General features: G+C 44.6%; 1 protein-coding gene and 1 long non-coding RNA gene across 4 annotated transcripts in view; one reads left to right on the forward strand and one right to left on the reverse strand.

Annotated features, from left to right (window-relative positions):
* The window catches only part of PHACTR2 (phosphatase and actin regulator 2), a 237490-nt gene that overhangs the window by 137553 nt on the left and 82149 nt on the right, over nt 1–17788 (reverse strand). The window lies entirely within an intron of this gene.
* The window catches only part of LOC109320159, a 16113-nt gene continuing 2367 nt past the window's right edge, over nt 4043–17788 (forward strand). Inside the window, exons 1-2 of the long non-coding RNA XR_002103736.1 lie at nt 4043–4121; nt 11266–11267. This is a non-coding gene — a long non-coding RNA (uncharacterized LOC109320159). The remainder of the gene's footprint in view (nt 4122–11265; nt 11268–17788) is intronic.

Here is a 17788-nt window from a genome sequence, read left to right on the forward strand (position 1 = left end):
TCTTCCAGCCTTTAATTTCTATGACTTCTATGATTGAGAAGGGGGAGCAGAAAACAACAGCTGGGTTGGTTACTCATTATTACCCCAGTGGTGGTTTGACAGTACTGCAGTGCCTAAAAGGGGATGGTTCCACTTAGAACTGGGGAGCTACCTAAGTTGTGGCAAGACAACAGGTTTTTCACAGCCCACAAAAGGGACTGAACCCTTTGGCTGCGTCCAGACAAACGTGTCACATGGTATGTGGCACCTCAGACTTTTCTGCAGCGTCACATACCACACGTTCTGTTGTTCTCCATGCTGCAGTGATTGTCACTGCTGCAGCCCTAGGAGGCTCCCAGGACCACAGTTACGGCTTCTGGGGCCAGCCCAGTCTGGCCCCAGACTCCCCTACCCCACTCAAGGTAACTTGCTGTGGGACAGCGCACATGAAGCATAAGTGTTCCCCAAGGACAAGCCATGGCACAAAGTGTGCCACTGCTAGTTATCGCTGGGGAACCGAACATCCATGCAGATCTGGTGGTGGCCTTTGAGTCTTCTGCAATAGAAGCACAGACCTCTACCACTTGCACAAAGAAAGTAAAAGCATGTCCTTATTCTCTTATATGAGCAAACTTGGCAAAGTACCAGTACTGAGGGGTGACTTCAGGCCTCAGGCTGATTTTCCTAGTCAAGAATCCACACAAAAACACGTATGCATATCTTGGATTTTTTGGGGATCTTCACTCTGTATTTACATAATTTCAAATATTTTTAATTTTAGCACAGAATTTCCTGACCTTTTAGCATTTGGATTTCATAATGCTGCAGTATTCTAAGGCTTAATAAATATTTGATGTGACTCAGCAGTTTTAATTTCGTTTTAGCAAAGATATTACACTGCAGCTATACATGTAAAGGAGGAATAATTATATTTTTAGAGGCAGGAGACAAAACATTTCTTAAAATTTTGCTAGCTTTTCTTTGGGACTAGTTTTTTATTTTTTATTTTATCTTTAAATACTGATGCATCTTTGGATGAGATATAAAAGGCAAGGCCTGGGAATTTATAATTTTTATGTCCAGCTTGACACCCACAACTACAACAGAAGATGAAAGAAGCTAAGGAACTGGAATGTCCTAGCCAAATCTGAATGTCTGCAATACTATTCTGGTTACCCAGTCTCCTCATACTATGTCCATAGATAGGATGAGTCATCACTTTATCACACTAGACACAGGAACAGGCTCTGGTGCCCTGCACTACCCCTACCCAGACCCACATACCAGGATCACGCTCTGCGCCACCCCATGTGCCCAGTCTAGTGTGCAAAGCCATGCTATCTGGCCTCTGGGGCTTTCCATGTGTCTGGAAGTTTGCTAGCAGAGGATCAGGAACCCCTCCCCCACTGCCAAATTTTTGGACCCATAGGGATCCCCATGTGCTGGAGGACATGGCTCTAAAGGATGGATTTTGCCTGCAAGCCAAGGATTGAGCACCCATGTGTTAGGGAATACATTCATCTTTCAGTGGATCAGATATAGGTATCTCCCTCTTGAATTGGACCACAGAAGAGTTTTACCTCTGTGCACCTGGCTGTTAACAAAGCGTATTTATCACTGAAGTCCAATTTAAGATTTCAAACTAGGTGTTAAGTGAGACTTGAAAAGTGCACAAGTTTTAACTGGCCCATGTGTAAAAGATGGAATATCTTGCAGAGAGAGAATGCAGCTCCACAGATGACAGTGTTCATCATATTAATACAGCTTGCCCCAGTACATGAATAGGGTATACAATTTTTCAAGCCCTATATGAACTTTTAGGATGAAAGGTGCTATGAAAACATAACAAGATTGTTATTCTTCTGTCAGGCATTTAGATTCAGTTATGAAATTAAATATCATAGCTGAAAGTCATAAATAAAGGCCGTGATATTTAATACTAGGGATTATAAAAATGGACCTGCAAGTGAGTCATTCCTCTTACAGAGTTGCACTATCTCAGTCATGTGCTTGGTAAAATCAAGGAGACAACACAATGGCAAGAACACTTATTTACTGGAGAATTTTTATCCTAGCCAGAATTCTGGAGGTACTGGAAAGCCAACAGAAGAAAAACAAATGCTATATTCTACAAGAATTAGAAATTATGTAGATACCATTAAAATAAACCAGAAAGATTGGATCCCTTTTTGAATTAAAAGTGCATTGTAAGAATTGTCATGTTTTGAACGTGTGGCACCTACACCTCCAACTCTGAAGGAAGCACACAGGCTGCCAGAGAAAGGAGCTCAGAATAAGCACCAGAAAGTTAGTCTGTTTGAACAGTTAAATGAGAACAGCATTAGTACCCCTATTTCTTTAAACTTGCATGCAAGAAAGAAAGAAAGGGATTTGAATTCAAGAGTAAAAACTCCAGATCCATTAACCTGCAAAATGGAAAGTTTAGTCAGGACAAACAGCAGATGGCCATTGGCAGAGAACTGCTAATTCTGAAGTAAAGTGTGCCAGGAGAGAGCCATTCTTGCCGTGCTATACTCTTCCCCTTTTGCCCTCCGAGTCGAGCCCCTGCTCCTGCTTCCCAATGGCTTTTCTGGACCTTGCATTCAATGTTTATTAAATAAACAGCTGTGGCCAGAGCCACAAACTAAGGCCTCCTCAAGAAGGATCCATCTTACTGAACTACATACCCTTTAGCTTGCTTTCCTTCCCCTGGCCCTTTCATATTTTCTGTTCTTAGCTAACTAGTGCACCAGCTTCAAAAGGAGAATTCAGGGATTCGCTGGGCAATGCCTTGTGCTGAGCTGCTGCTGCTGCTTTTACTGTTTGGGATCCCTAGGGACTACCATTCTGTCACCCCCCCTGAATCAGTGCCTGGGGTTGATGCACTGCTCATACTCACCTATCCCTAGTTATATTACTGCACAATGGTCATTTCATACCAGTTGTAGTAACCTTCAAAGTGGATAATGCCCAGTATTATAATGATGATAACAACAACAACAGAATAACACTTAAGTTTAAAACAGGGGTGAGTTAATTATTTCAGCTGGAGGGCCACATAATGAGTTTTGGCAAGTTGTCAAGGGCTGCACACACAAAATCTTTCAGAAGATAGCATTTTAACAAATTATACAGTATAAACCATAACTAAAAATCAAATATCTACTATAACATATTTTAATTGTATTTTAAAAAAAATAAGTTTTGTCCTGATTTATGGTTTTTTTGAGTAGACTATAAAGAGACAATAATAGCTCAAAATAAAGTCTTATGTTTGTATGTAGTGTGCATGTGGTGGGGGGGAAGGTATGGAGAGGATGTGTGTGTGCATGGCGAGGTAAGGGCTGCCCATGGGCTAGGTCCTGGAAGCTGGCTAGGGTTGGCGAAGCGGGGGGAGTTTGGCCATATTTTGCCCACCCTGGTTTAAAAGGATCAAAATTCATTACTTACTGGAAGACGACACATACCCAAGAAAACAAAGACCTAGGACTCAATATTGAAGCGCAGTTCACCATGCCTATTGTGTAAAATGAGCATATGCTTTGCTAAAAAGTCTCCTGGGAAGCTTTATAAAGATGGGGTACATGTACTAGACATATTTCCTGACCACAGGACAGCAAGTAGAAGAGAGCAAGGTTGGGTGCAAAAAACCTGTATCTGAGGCCTGAACTACTTTGACAATTTTTCCTCTAATCACCAAGGAAAAATATGTTGTTAGTGAAGCTTAGCAGTACTTGGCTGGAGAATCCAAATCTACTTAGAACAAGCTGTTTCAGTTACAGAAAGAGCAGTTCAAGCAATAATGATAACTCAGAACTTGCAGAGTTATATCCCCAAATGGAAAGCCAGCCAGTTTCAAAAATAAAATAATCATACCTCCTTGGATAGAGTACCTACACAAACAAAAAGGAAAACCAATTAAGAATGTACAGTGAGAACAGTGAACCTGGCTATATCTTTGCTGTTAAAAGGGCAGAAAGTAACAAAAACTGAAAAGGGAAAAGGTTCCCGCCAACTTCTAATCTTTCATTTTAAGTTGTGTACATATTACTTGTACCTAGAGGTGCATCAATATATCAGTGCCATATTGGATTAGCACCAATAAAAGGAAAATTAACATTAAAGGCTATCGGCTTTTTTTGGTTGGTATAGTTGATAATGTAACGATAAATATAATATGCCTTCTTGGCTGCAACCCTGGATGCTACATGCATGTGTGCAGGTGTAGCATGCACATGGCCAGAATTCAGCTGGGTGGTGTGGAGAACAGGGCCCTGCAGGTAAATCTGTAGAGAGGAAGGGGCATGGGGAAGGGAAGGAGTGTGTGTGTGTGGGGGGGGGGGGGACCAAGTCCCCTGCAGTGAGGGAGGAGTGAAGCTGGGAACAGGGCAGGGGCTGGGAATGCTACTCAGCCAAGTCAGTGAATGGGACCCCAGGGCTGGGGCTGGGAGTGGGGCGGAGCTGCAGGTGGCTTATCCAGGGGGCACAGGGGTGGGGTTGGGGGGGGTGACACCCCATCGCTGCATACACCCCTGGGGGAAGCAGGGGGGGCATGTGCCCTCCCAGATTTGTGTGTGGGGCAAGGGTGAAGGCAGGTTGCCCACTGTGGGCTCAGCGTTCTCTGCCCACCCTGCTGCCTTTGCCCCAGGAGCCATGTGCTGGCCCCTTGTCCACTGCCTGCCCACCCGGCAGCCATGAAGGTGGAAAATTGTGCCTCCCTCTGCTATGCAGGCAGGGGACACGGGGTCAGCAAGCAACTCCTGTGGAAAAGGCAGCATGGCAGGTGAACAGCTGAAAGTCCATAGCAAGCAGCCTGCCTCTGCCTTTGCTCCACTTGGCTCTGCTCCTAAAAGCAACCCTGAGCTTAAAAATGGTGGTGGCAGTGCTTGAACTAAAGTTAATTTGACAAGCTCTGGTTCAAGCACCACCATCACGATTTTTAAGCCCTTGGACTCTGATTCCCTGGACCAGCTGCTTGTGGCTCCATCCCACTCCCCTCTCTGGCCCCAGAGTCTCATTCACCACCCTGGATGGGCAGCGCCCCCAGCCTCTGCTCCTGCCCCACTTCCTCCCTCACCAGGGGAGCCTCAATCTCCAACCCGTGCCATGCCCCTATCCCTCCAGTGATTTACCTGCAGGGTACTGCTCTCCATGCCACCTGCTTTCATTCCTGTAAATCAGTTTTTGGATCAGTAGATATGGCTGTTTAATAATTGGCTATCAGTATTGGCCAAGAAAATATTGGCTCACCTTTACTAATTTGCCACAATTTGAGACTTTTAGCTCCTCATCTGCTAACAAGTTTTCTGCAAATGGTTACATTTCTACAAACCTGTGTGTCATTCAGAAACATTCACTGAGGGAGCATCTACTAGGGGTGTGTGAAGCGGCCAGTATTCAATTTGGATTTGGATTCAGCCTGATTTGGGGGACAGTGATTTGATTCACTGATTTGGATCACTGTCCCAATTTGATTCAGCTAAATCTGAAGATTCAATTTTGATTCAGAGAATCAGCAATTCGACCATAGACACAGCTTTATGTTTTATCTACGTACCTCGAGGTACCAGGTGTGGCTCATGAATGCTGAGATGATGGGGCAGACGGTGCATCCCATGGGAGCATGGAGGGGTCCCCCACACACTTGACGGTGGAGCCAGAAGTACTTCCAGTTCACTTCCAGGTCTGCCGCCAAGCATGCGGGGGGGGGGGGGCCCCCCAGCTCAGCGATCGGCTGCAGGGGGACCCCACATGTGGAGGACCCCCCTGTGCTCCCCTGGGACACTCCATCTGCCCCACCATCTCAGCATTCGCGAGCCATGCCTGGTACCTTGAGGTATGTAGAAAAAACATAAAGCGGTGTCTATGACCGAATCATCAAATCTCTCTGAACTGAATTGGAGGCTTCCGATTTGATTCAGAGAGTTTAATGCGTCTCCTGATTCAATTTGGATTTGGCTGCTGAATCGGGCTGAATCTCCTCCGAATCGAATCAGCGACCAAAGCTTCACATAGCCCTAGCATCTACATGTGCCACTACGGCGCCACTGCTACTGCACCGTCACTTAGTACTTCCTTTTGAAAGTACTAAAAGATGGTGCAATAATAGCCCATACTGCGCCATGCGCACACGCATAATTATTTTTAAATACTACATCACTGTAGCGATGTGCCTTAACAAGGAAGTGCATCACTATGGAGACATAGCTGCGGTGTCACAGTTTTTGCCCACAGACACCATGTTGCCATAGCGCATTGCTACAGTGACCTAGCATCATGTGTAGACACACCTTAAACAGTGTATCAACTAATTTCTGCCAATGGAAAGCATATAAACATTCCACTGAAGCAACCGCATAAAGTACTCATTGTCTGTTTCATGTGATAGGTCATCTAAGCTTCATGATTTTGTTTCTGTTTACTGCCTAAATTATATCTCAACCGAACTTTTCCATTGGCTGTTTGATCAGGATTTAAACAATGTATGGAGACATGCCTATTTGCCCAAGTATTTTTAGTATTTTTCCTTCCAAAACATATGGACTTAGGTCACTCTTACTCAGGCTAACTAGTTTCCTACCTCACTAGGGATCTATGTGAAACTTCACACATACTTAACTAATACAAAAGTTTAAAAGGGAAAATTATGGCAAATAACACCGAAACAAACTAGTTAATGTTATTTGCCTAATTAGTCACAAATAACATTTTTGAAGTATTCACCCATTTTTATATTGTTACAAGTCAGAGGCTGGAAAATAATAGACCCTAAATGAAAATCTGTGGATTATATTGTGGTTCTGTTTATCTGAGTATGCAGTATTCCTGCTGTAGATCAGAATAATAAGCCATATGTTGTTTTTTTATCAGTATGTTTAGAAATTGACAGTCCTTCACTGAGTTTTTTCTGATGTTTCTTTGATTCCTTAAACAATCAACCAACCAAATGCCAGTAACATTACACTTATTGTATAAGGGAAAAAATCCCCACAAATAATTACCTAGTGTTGTGGGGGGAAGCGAGTAGGGAAATGAACTTTATAGGCCATCTTGTTCCCTAATAAATTTAGATTTTTTTTTTTTTTTTTTTTTTTTTTTTTGTTTTTGCTTAAGCCTTTTGGGATTTTTCTTTTCTATGCTTGGTGCTAATACCTGTGTATTCTGTCCTGAGAACATCTAGAGTAATGTGATTCTCTTTTGCTTCATCATGCTTGAGTCAATATATAAACTCCTAATTTCTGGCACCCTTGCAAGTATTTCAGCAATTCTTGTGGGACTTATTTTAATAACTAGTGATTATTGGTTCTCTTCAAACAGACAAGAATGATAAATGATTGCTGCCCCAAAGATCTTACTACCTACATACTATCACAGACATAGCCTAAGTTTTGGAGCATTTCTTTTAAAGTCATGAGAAGTTATGAAACGTGAATGTTTGCAAGACTGAACCTCTGACCAAAAATACTGAAGTTCAGTAAACTGAAACAAAGGTTTTTACAAAGCAGGAAAACATGCATTTCCTGCCAAATAAATGCTAAAGGGAACTGGGAAAAATATTTTTATTTTGTGAGCTCTTCAGGGCAAAGATCATGTTTTTCATTTTTTAGAACGTGCTTAGCATAGCAGGGCACAACTAGCAATTACTAACATACAGCACACATAGGACCTATCACACTAGATTAGCCCTGAGGTCCATCTAACACTTGAGAAAAGGGTGCAAGAATCCCAGATAGAGGCATGAGATAATATGACCTCCTATCAGGTCTCAATCTGGTCTCTAAGGGCACTTGTACATGTGACAGGAGCATAGTCCCTTAAATTGAAATGGTGAGTTTTTAATTGTGACACTTAAAACCCCACCATTTCAATTTAGGGGCTTCCATCACTGTTACAGTAAGTGACCTATTTCTTTTTTTTTTTTTTTTGGTGGAGCCTGCCCACATCTCCCACAGCTAGGGGGCCCACTACCAGCAGGCCAAATGGCAGCAGAACCCCCCCCAGGGCCACCCAGGGAGGCAGCTAGTGGGCAGGTGCTTCCCCAGCTTGGGTTCAGGGACATAGGCAGCAGAAGGCTGGGGCTACTGGGGTTTAGCTCCCCCAAATGCAGGACAGTGAGTAGGGCTGCAAGGCAGCTTGGCTGTAGGCTTCCAGTGGCTGAAGCAGGGGTGGGGAGGGGTGCGCACGCAGCCAGGATTGCCAGCATAGCAGACAAATATTAATCTATTCTGTGATGAGACGAGGGGGACAGGATAGACCAAGGCCCCAGTGGTGAGGGAGGGAGTGGGGTAGGAGCAGGGCCAAATGTTGCAAAGCTGGGGTGGGGCGTGGGATGGACCTGCGAGTGGCTCATCCATGGGGCACAGCTCTTGCTGCTACATGCACCCTAGGAGGGCAGACGGGTGTGTGCCCCTGGATCCGTGCATGGGGAAAGGGCAGGCTGCCACTGCGGGCCGGGACTGGGGCAGTGCTGGGCTCTTCCTGGTGGGGGCTGGGTGGGGTGAGCTGGACTGGGATGTGCTTGGGGTGGGCAGCACTGAGAGGGGAGCTGTGGGGGGTGCTGCAGTCACCCCAAAATTTGCCATAGCCCCTCCAAGCCTCTCTTTTAGTGCTGTCGCCACCTGCCCCAATCGCAGTATGGCCCAACCCCCCCCTGTCGGGAGGAGCCCAGCACTGCCCTGGCCCCAGCCCACAGCAGCAGCCTGCCATTGCCTTGCACACAGATCCAGGGCACATGCCACCATGTTCTCCCAAGGTGTGTGCAGCGGTGGGAGCTGCCACCCTGTCCCTGTGCCAGACATCCCCTGGACAAGTCACTAATGGCTCTGTCCCAGCTGGGCAGGGCCTGTCCCCAGCCCCACTTCCTCTCTTACTGCCATGGGGGACATGTGCCATGGGGGACATGTGCCCCGCCCCCATCTGAGTGCAGAGCAGATGCAGCTGCATGGTGCGCTTTGCTCCCTGCTGCAGCTGCCCTGGGAGTGGTGCAATGCTATGTGCCTGCCACCACTGGGCTGCGCTGCACCCCATGCCGAACCAGTGGCAAGATGCACGTGGCATTGCACGGCTTTCAAGGCAGCAGGGTTCATCTGTGTCCAATCCATTTTTTAACTAATCCTAAATTCTTGACTTCAGCAATCTCCTGTAGCAATGAGTTTAATGCCTCACAGTTTGAGCAAGTATTTCGTTGCCCCATATATAAAATCCCAAGCTAATAGCATTCTTTAGGGAAATCAGAGGCCTAACAAGTCAACTGGGCACCTGAGTCAGTGGGATGCATGAGGGCAGCAGAGACTTCCAGGTGCTGCTGGTGCAATTATGTAGCTTTGACAGTAGCTGCTGTTTTCCCATCCCTCCCTGCTCCAAGCTGGCAGCCAGGACTGCTGCCCCAGTTACCCTGCCCTAGTTATGCTACTGGGGGAAACTGTAACTAAGCCACCTGAAACTTCCTAATCGAGCCTGCATTTATCACCAGAAATCTGTCTTAGGTAAGGTCCCTCATTTAAGCTGAAAGACAAAGACATTTACAAAACAAAATGTATAAATAGCATTCTGCCTGTCCTAGTTCAAACCCCTGGGGAGGAAGAAAGTGACAGTGAAGAAATGCAAAATAGTAAAATTCCTCAAGAGCTCTGCCTCTGCCAGATTTTCAGAGACTTTAACCACTCTTCATGTCAGTAGGTGAAGTAAATGTTAGGAGTGTGCAAAGCAGGGGAGGCACGGCAGGGGGGCGGGCCCAGTGCACTTCTGGTCCACTTCTGGGTCTGCTGCCGAGTGCACTGGGGAGTGCCCCATGCTCCTGTGGGACACCCCATGCACCCCAGCATCACAGCATTCACAGCCACCTGCTACCTATGTAGAAAAAACATTTAAAGCTGTGGCTGTGTCTGAATCGTTGCGATTCAATTCAGAGAGATTAAAGGGTCCTCCAGTTCGATTAGGAGATTCGGCCACTGAATCAGGTCAAATTTCCGCCAGATTGAATCAGGGACCAAAGCTTTGCACAACCCTAGTAAATATAATGGATCAGGACCCTGGCGCAAGGGGCAGCAGCAGGCGCCACCTGAAACCAGAGCCTGGCCAGCCAGGGCCACACTCCAGCCGCTAGCCAGGCTTCCTGCTGTAGCTACAGCTCCCGGAGGCCCCCAGGATCCTAGGTAAGATGGCTGGAGCCAGCATGGTTGCTGGCCCCAGCCTCCCTACCTCACCCAGGGTGACCTGCTGCATGCCAGAGTGTTCATGGCATGGGCATTCCCCAGAACAAGTAGCAGCGGCACAAGGTGGGCTGCTGCTACTTGTCCCTGGGGAAACACACATTCCTGCTCAGATGCGCCCTCTGACTTGGTAATACCTCTCTTTTAGTACCTAGGCAGACTGTCCATCACTGCTTTTAGTTCTGTTCCAAGCTTCCTTTTAACTTTTGTGGTTTTACCCTGCTGCTTGGATCTCATAGCATCTCTTTATCCTTCCTAGCTGTAAACTGTTGCAACTCATTCACTATATGGTCCCTAGAATGATAATTTCTCCAGTTTGTATATCAGAGCATCTGTCACTTTAAATATCTACAGCTGTACTAGGCCTGCTGGCCTAGACCTCTTCCTTGTGAATGTATGGCTATTCATTTTTCACAGCATGTACTACTCCCTTTGCTAGCTACAGCAGTCTCTGCATGGCCTGTAGCTTCTGAATGAATCATTGAATTCTGGCAGAAAGGCCAAAATAAACACATCATTTTGGATGCCCTTGCCAAGCATATGCATTTTTGGCACTCCATAAATTATAAGAAGAAGGGAAAAGTGTCAAGGGAACATTACAAATACACAGTTAGAAACAAACAAACAAACAAACAAAAAATCACACGTCACAAAATGCAAACATAAGTCCTGACAGCAATGTCAGCTCGGCTATTCTGCATCCTTTTTGAAATATGTATACAGATACTGCCAGCAAAATATCAGACATAGATTTATCAGGAAACACAAAAATAGAACGTAGCACAAGTCTGCAATGCAGCTAAATTAGTGTCTTTTCAAAGCTTCATTTTTGCCTTTCTTTTTTGTTATTTTAACTCGGTATTTCTCAATTATGCATAACACAGATTTTTTGCATTTAAATGAACCAATCTTTTTGAAAGAAACAAAATCAGATTTCCAGAACTTTGGAGCTGCCAAAGTTTGGCAGATCTGTCAGATCCCCACGTGGACCTTGTAAGCGGCTTGAACAAATCTCATGAGCTTAACATTCTGTGCCCTTAGGCCCTGCTTCAGCAGAGCATTCAAACATGGTTAGGCGTGTGCTTTAGTCTCGCTGACATCAGCAGAACCTGCAAAAAAATGACTGTAAAAAAAAGGTACGGCATGAAAATATTAAGCCCAAACAAAGGCAGTTTTTCCTCATTGGCTCTTGTTGGATTTAAACATGCTCAACTGTTTTGCTGAATTGGGACCATAATGAGCTCTGCATGTGTAGATGGAATGCATGCCAGCTGAGAGGGCCAGCATGAGATTAGAGTTTCACATCTCTGTCCATCTTTCTATGATCACCTGTTGGCACTGGCACACTGAAATTTGAACTCTGGGTCAGTCTGAAATCTGGACTGAATGCTGAGTATAAATTCCACAGCTCAAGCCTTTTTCTACCTTTGTTAAATCAGAGCCATTTTTGCCCTCTATGCAAATAGTACTCCTTTTAAAGTATCCATGTCACAATTCGAGTTTCAGAGTTCAAGTCCTATCCCCTGCCCCAACCCTTGTTTCTGTTCTTTAGAAAATGGGAATTGGTTTTCTTTTTCTACTGGGAAAAGTGTACTTTTTCCACTCTCCCATGACTTAAAAATGGCTGAAGGACTTCAGCTCCAAGTCTTAAAAAAGGTCACCTTTTGGCAAAGATACAGAATGGAAATTTTTCAGCTCAAGATGCATTTTTAATGTTATAAGAAGCATGTGAAAACAAGGGGTTATAATGGAAAATATTTCCATAACCACCACTAAAGTAAGCCTGCTGTTCCAGAGACACATGGTACTGATGCAAAACATCCATTTGATGCCAAAGCCCCTAGTGTATTGGTACAATCTGGATAAGCTACAATATTAAATACACCTTAAGGTACACAGAAGAGGCAAAACCGGGACATCTCTCGCTCTCGCTCTCTCTCTGCTTGCTTCACTTATTAATGTAGATACATGCAAAGTGATGCACATAGGCAAAAATAACCCACACTACTTCCACTATGATAGGTTCTACATTAGCTGTTACTACACAGGAAAGAGATCTGGGGGTCATAGACAGTTCACTAAAAACCTCAGCTCAGTAGCCATCAAAAGGCAAACAAAATGTTAGGGATTATTAAGAAAGAACTGTAAATAAAGCAGAAGGTATCATTATGCTGCTTTATAGATCCACGGTGCGTCCAGACCTTAAATATTTTGCTGAGTTTTGGTCTCCACAATTCAAAAGGGATATAGAAGAACTAGAGAAGGCACAGAGAAAGGCAACAAGGACCACTGGTGGTATGAAAAGGCTTCCCTATGAGGAGACACTAAAGAAGCTAGGCCTATTCAGTTGAGAAAAGAGGTATTTGAGGGGGGACATGATAAGGGTTTACAAATACTAAATGGTGAAAAGAAATAGATCGGGATTTATTATTTACTCTCTCTCACAATACAAGAACTAGGGATCATAAAATGAAACTAGTAGGTAGCAAGCTTAAAAGTAAAATAAGATCGTTTCACATACCATGTAATTAAAGTGTATAACTCATTGCCACAAGATATTGCCACAGTTTATCCAGATACAAAAAAGGGATTAGTCAAATTCTTGGAGGATGGGTGCATCAGTAGCTATTGAACATGGAAGTTAAGGATACAGCGTCTGTATCAGACTTCTTAGACCCTAAATGCTAAAGAGGCTGCAAGTGGGAGAGGAACAGGGGGAAAAACCCTGGTCATACTCTGTTCACTCTCCCTTCAGCATCCACTCTGCCACTGTGTGACATGGGATACTGGCCAAGGTGGACCTAGGGTTTGACGCAGGAAATGGCAGTTCTTATGTTCTTATGTTGTCCTTAGGTTGTGACACCAGGCACTTGATTCATCCCAGGCAGACAGCTGTGTATACAGGAATTAAAATGGTCACCAGTGGTTCAGGTGCTAGCTCTGGACTTGGGACACTGGAGCTTGGTTACTTGCTCCACTATATCCTTCCTGAGGTATATCATTGCTGTAGATAGTGAGTGGATATTGCATCCAAAGCAGAATTTTCATGTCATGCCTGACACATGGGGAGAAATTTAGTGACTTTAAAGCCATGACCGTGCCCCGAGAGATGAACTGTGCTATGAGAAAGCAACCTTGAACTCTGATGGGGGTTCCAGAGAAACCAGGCTGACTGGGGTTGGTGAGCAGGACAATTACCTTTTAAATTTTGTATCCCACCTGCACCTGTCCCCATCCTTTAGGCTACCTGCAACTCCTAGCTGGCTACAAGCATCTTAGCTGGTCAGGAACTGGGGTCATGCCCCCACTTTCTTGCTACTAGTGGCTTACACTTTGGTTCTTGTCTATTTGTGCCCATAGTGCCATAAGAGTTAAATCTGGCTCACTGAGTTTTTTTCTGTAATGACCACAGATAACAATATTTTCCATGGACCTCCATTCTGAAGAAGACCTGCCATGCAAGACTTTATTCTGAATTTCTTTGGCACATTGAATCAGTTAGAGAACTTGCTTTCACTACAGCTGTCTTAACTGTCTGCCATCTACTTTCTACAGCACTCCCCACCCCCGCCAAATCTTTTAAGTTCTGGTATCTACAGGGCCCTACCTGCCGACTCTGAAGTCAGTGCTCTGCATACCATGAGAGAGACATGGGATTCTTCAGAGAATGAATGAGCAGTGCATGTGTGCCCTGTTGGCTGAAATGGCCCAAACAACCACGCTTATCAGTATTTTCTACTGGCTGAGCCAATATAGTCATTTACTTTGAAAGAGGCTGGATATCACTCCTGCTTTATGTACATAATTACTCAACAACTCTGGAGTCGGTCTGCGTGGGTTCACTGATCCAGTCTGTCACTTCTTGGACCAAGAGAGTCTGGGGATTTTAGGAGGCAGTATTCTCAGCCAAGAATCACTGCCCGAGAGCTCTTTGCATTACTCACTGTCTTCGTTTTATCCAGTTCACGTTGGCAGATGATGGGAGCTGCCACACAAGGTAATTTGGGAAGGAGGGGCTAGGAAGGAAATGGAAGCGGAAGATAACAAACATTTTTCATGGTAACTCTGCTCTTGGCTTATTTGGCCGCTCCTTACATATAGAATTTTAACACTGAATTAGGATCTCACCCTTAGCTCAGAGAAAACTATATAACAACTGAACTCACATACACTCTACCAGGGCTTGTTTGGGGGTGAAATTATCCATTGCACTTAAAGCATGCTAAACCTGTGGAATGTTAAGCGGTGTTAAAGTTAGCGTGTGATGTGATCAGTTGCATGTTAAGAGTTAAGAGTTTCTTGCCTGCACAGCTCTGACTTGGCACTAGAGGGCTGGTGAACAGCGGTGTGACTAGGACCCAGGACACCTAGACACTATCCCTGCTCAGGTGGAGGGAGAAGGGGGCAGAGACCCTGGGAGCAGTGCATGCTGAAGGGCTGCAAATCACTCATTGTATCCCTGTAGAGCAGACTGAAGTTATCCTTACATGAGCTACGTAGCATGGCTCAGAGTGAATCCTCGCCTGAAGTGGCATGATTTTGAGATGGTCAGAGGGCACTTAGCATGAGTTAATGAGCTTTAATGTGTGGATGCTTACATTAAGTGCCATTAATATGGTTTAATTGTAACATGTAACTTCACCCTTTGAAACTTCCTATAGATCCAAGGGAAGTCAAATATCTGTATGTAATGGAATCAGGCATACTGTATACATTTGGAACACTTCACTGACCTGCTTTTATTTATGTAACATGGACCCAGTGTCAGGAATTGACTGGACAGTCTGCAGGTATAAGCTGCAGAAGAGGCTGTGATGAGGAAAGCAGACTATTAAACCACGACAGAACAATTTAAAAAATCCTTTTAAAACAAATACACTATATGTCTGTGGACTTCTGTCTTTACTGTAGAACACCTGTGCCCTTTTCCTTACGTTTCCAATGATAAGAGGTAGGTGGATCAGGTTTCTTGTTTATATACACATCTGTACTTCTGTTCTCTCTCTTTCCATTCATTCAAATGGCTGGGATGTTTGTTATTTGTGTTTCTGGATTATTTGAACTGGGTTCAAGATATGTCTTTTCAGACCCAAACTCTCTTTTCAATGTTTTAATAGTAACGTACCTGCTAATTGAAGGCAGTTTTCCCCTTAGAAGTTTCTTCAACCAGCCATATCTAAACCTGTTTTCCCTCTAGATGAATTTATCATCCCAACCTAAATTCTAAGTGGCTGAGTCAGGGAGGGTCTCCACTTTCAGGTTTTGCACCCAATTAAAGGCTTATGATAAGCATTCTGATTTAACAATCTGACAATCCTTCCCAGAATAGCATGACACCTGAAGGTACATCCTCCATACTTCACACGTATACCAGATATGGAAACTGCACTGCAGGCATCAGTAGGCTTTAAAATTAGCACAGCTTAATGAGCTCATTCACAAGAGAGAGAGAAAGAGAGCTCACACGCAAGTAGGAAAGCACTCTATGTTTTTGTTACAGCTCAAATAAGCAGGCCAGATTTGCCTAAAAGTTCACTCCAGTGCACAAACTCAGGCCAATACATGGAGGACAAGTGTAAACCAGGTGCAACTTTGTGGTTTTTCTTTAAGAACTCAGACTCACTCCCCCATGAAATACTTCACAACATTCATGGGGTGTGAGCCTTTACATGAGCATATCAGAAAAGTTTGTGTGAAGCACAGCATGAAGTTTGAATTTTTCACAACCAGGACAATACAACTTTCCAAAGACTAAAAGGCATGGACAAGTGATTACACAGAAAAGCTGATTGTTCATGTGCCTGCACTTACTCTGTTGTAATTCAAAGCTAAAGCAGGGCTAGGCTGTCCCCGTTTATTTTTCACTAATCACCAAGGGCATTCATACACATACCTTTTCGGTCTGTGACACACCAGAGATCCGGCGGGTTGGAGCAAACTCAATTAATCGAGTCTGCTCTGCATGTGAGCTAATGCGTACTGCACTGTTATATAAGTGGCGAAATGTGTATCAGCATGCAGAAAATGGCAGTAGTGCTCCCATTTTCTCAGTGCTGACCCACATTTCGCTGCTTATAGAACTGTAAATGCCGCAGCGCCAGGCACTTTGAAAAGCGCCCAGTGCTGCATCACAAGCATGTGTGCAAATGCCCCAAGTAATTCTGTGGATGCACAATTACTATGCATCAACTATTCCCCACTCTCTATTAACCCATGCCACATACAGACACCAGTTTCTCCTGGGATAATGTACAGACATTCAAGATTTTTCTCCCAGAGCAAAAATGGCCGCTTCAGGAGAAAATAGCGTGGAAAAAACAGGGTTAACCGGCTCCCTGAGCAAACTTCTGTGCTTGTACTTTCTTAGCAACACTGCATCACAGTTCTCCAGCTTCCCAGTGTGCTTTTCTCCCAGCCCCATCCATAGGTCCAGGAAGGTAGTGTGTCACTCAGTCCTGGACAGGACTGTTTCAGCCAAGCAGAGAGCCCCTTCACCATCCCCTCATGCTGCAGTGAGACATAGCCTGTGAGGCAGTCTGGGTCAGCCAATCAGGGCTGCCTTGTGCACCTCTGTCATCTGTTGCCATACAGACTAGGGAGACTGCAGAGCAGGTTGAGATGTGTGCACAGGAACCCCTGTGCAATGGTTCAGTATTTGAACATCTGTTGAGGGGTATCCGGGTAAGTTTTTGTGCCAGCAAAACAAACCTGGGAGAATTTTACCAGATTGGACATATGTATGCAGCCTCAATTTGATCACTGGTTCATACCCTTTGTGTCAACACTATGGATTTTCTAACATTGCCTTTTCAAAAGCAGATTATATCATTTAATTACCAAAACACAGTCATTTTTGCTGAAATGCAATTCAAAGACATGGAAATTACCTGGGACTGCAGGAGAAAACTGCAGGTAGACTGCAGAGATTTTCACCGCTAGTATAAATGTAATACTATAACTTCAAATTACAATACAGTCAAGTAAGCTAGAAACACTTACGAAGACAGCAGGAACAGTAACGTGTGATGGTGCAGCGCTTCATTAAAAAAAATAGGGGCATAGACACTGGTGTTGTGCTATGGCTCTTGTATACTACACTGTCACAAAGCAGCCCAGAGACAGTTACTAGAGTGTTCCCTGAATTCCTTTGTCAGGCACATTAATAATTTTTTTAAATAAGGGTCCTTACTGTACAGCATTTACTGCATGTGCTTTGGTGTAAGAAATCCACCCCAGGCCAATTCCCCCAAGGGGATGACCTACCCTGAGTAGGCAAGCTGCAAGCTCAGACATTCAAGGAATCTTCTGCTCCAGCCTGCAGCTCCTCATGTGCATCTTCTTGCAAAGTATTGGTAAAAGTAGCAGCCCTGCACCATAGCTCCCTCGTGTGTATTTTGGGCGGGTAGTTAGCGCAATAGTACCAGTGCAGTCCAGGCTTTCCCACCCTAGAGCAGGCTGCTGTAGAGTTCAGTTCCAACACATCCCTGCCTCCCCACATGATCATGCCTGCATTTTCTCTAAGTACACCCATAAGTACACCCTCTTACGAAGTAGTAGTAATAGTCATACTGTGTGGTGATCATTTATGCACTCTATCT

Source organism: Crocodylus porosus, unplaced genomic scaffold, assembly GCF_001723895.1.
Source record: "Crocodylus porosus isolate Cpor-Errol unplaced genomic scaffold, CroPor_comp1, whole genome shotgun sequence".
Classification (NCBI taxonomy): domain Eukaryota; kingdom Metazoa; phylum Chordata; order Crocodylia; family Crocodylidae; genus Crocodylus; species Crocodylus porosus.